This window comes from Amblyomma maculatum, chromosome 1, assembly GCF_055883805.1.
Source record: "Amblyomma maculatum isolate TAMU_Amacu chromosome 1, ASM5588380v1, whole genome shotgun sequence".
NCBI classification, from domain to species: domain Eukaryota; kingdom Metazoa; phylum Arthropoda; class Arachnida; order Ixodida; family Ixodidae; genus Amblyomma; species Amblyomma maculatum.
The window spans coordinates 436,166,626-436,168,886 of record NC_139344.1 but is presented as its reverse complement, the minus strand read 5'-3'; positions in this window follow the sequence as shown (position 1 = coordinate 436,168,886).

Here is a 2,261-nt window from a genome sequence, read left to right as displayed (position 1 = left end):
CCTTCAGATGCGAAAGAAAAGCTTGACTTCAAAGTTTGTGCTAAGCTCGCACCGAGTAGCTATGTTTGCCACATACGAAAGGGTGCTTTTTTGATAGTCAACACACCAAAGAAAAAGTACAAGCCTCTCGAAAGGTAATCACTGATGTATCGATTCTCCTCGATACGTCCGTGGTGAGAGGTAGACCCGTTGTATATAAGTCTCTATCAACTTCCGGTGACGTCATAGTGCCATCTCAGGCTATGTGAAAAAAAAAACATTCTTCTCAGCAAACTTTGCCTTGATTATATGCGCTTGTCCAGAATATAACTGTGTCGTGAACAGACGATGGGAGTGCTTTTGAGCTTACTAAGGTATAAGATATTTACTGAGCTTTTTAAGCAATATGAAACGAGCCCAAGCTGCAGCCAATAAAAGAGCAGAATTTCTTTAAATTAATGATGTTACCACCATCTGCAACGCATGCCCTGACGAAGGTGCGTATTCGTTCAAAGTACTATCCACAGCAATTAAGCGAATAATGCATTGCATAAACTGGCTAATGCGGTGATTGGCGACCTCGGTTTACTGTGGCAGCTAGAGTGGTTTAGCCTCTCTGAATATACTTCACTATACTCAATTGTTACATCTCCTCCTCACCTTTCGTTCCAAGACCTTCTGTCACTTGCGGAGAAGTTCCGCGCGGTTGAACGACCAGCAGCGGTTCGGTGCACCTGTCACAGAAGCAGGGGATGTCTCTGCAAAGACACGTGACCAGCGTGACTTGAGCAGCGCTCCATTTATGCCAGTAGAGTCAATTTAGTAATGCACTACTGAACAATCAGTGCTGCCGTCGTAATTAAGACGAAAGCCCTATGTGGCTCCCGAGGCGCCAAGCTAAGGCCTGAAATTGTCCACAAAATTCGCCCCGTGGAAGTGCGCTCAATCACCTTATTGCAGCAGCCGAGAAAAGAATTATGAAAGGGAAAACAAAAATTCAAACCAAAATAACAGATAAAAATTGAAAATACCAGGTTTTAGATATCGCAACAGCGACGAAACACATAATAAACAGAATTAGATTATAACACAAGTAGACATGCACTTCCGCACGCTAGGAGACTTAAGCGTACGCCTTTTATATTTTGAGATGTAAAGTAAAGCACAATAAAAGACGTGTGTCTTCTGCCTTCAATATACCATATTCCGTTCACACACTCGATAAACGTATTTTGTAGCTTCCACTTAACAAAAAAAAATAATAACCTGGTTACACCATTGGAAGTAGGCTTAGAAGTACTGGTTTGTCTTTTCGCGTACTCCAAAGTGAAAGGTTAAATTTCAGGTCAAGTTCAAAGGTCAGGTGATGGTTACTCACTGGTAGGTAATAGGCTATGCCGTAGCCTTCGTTTGAATTACCTGCTCGAGGACACAAAACCACAAGCTACAAAACATCTTAGCCAATCAGAGCGACAGCACGCGATAATTACACGATATAGCGCCTGTCCGTGTCCTTCCTGTCTCGTTGTTGTTCTTCGTCGCAGCGCTCGTAATGTGCAGTCATGTACCAACTAGCTCTACTTTCCGTATTACTACGAAAATAGATTGTGTTAGATTGTCCTCTCATCCTTCCATATGGAAGGAGTTGCCTGACTGGCAGCTCGTTCCAGCTACGACCTGCCAACTGAATCATCATAATCATATACAGCGTTACTACACCCACTGCAGGACAAAGGACTCCCCATACTTATCCAATTAGGCCGGTGTTACGCCAGCGGAATCCACTTGACCCCTAAAACCTTCCGAATCTCTTCCGGCCATCTAACGTTCTGCCAATTCCTGCAATGTTTTCCTTCCCTTGGAATGCATTCTGTCAACCTTAGAATTATCTATCTTGCCTTCGTATTACGTTACCTGCCAATGCCAGTTTCTTCTTGATTTCTACAATATATTAAACGTTACACATTTAAACGTTACACTCGTTTCGTTATCTTCCAGGTTTCTGCCTCCTACGAATACTTCAGATGAATACTAGTGCTTTCTTGTGGCAGCGAGCTTCAAATAGGAGGTTCTAGGTTCGCAATGGTTGGCCTGGCAACCACTGTGCGTGGATTACAATGGCAACGGCTAACCGCATCATTTGCATTGATGACGTCACGATACAGTTGGGGTGAACAAAAGTGGCACCACACGCAATTCTTATACTTGCCCAGTGCGATCCAATGTGTTCTATAGTTTTAAATTAATACCAAACTAATAAGCGCGTGTCATGAAAATAATAT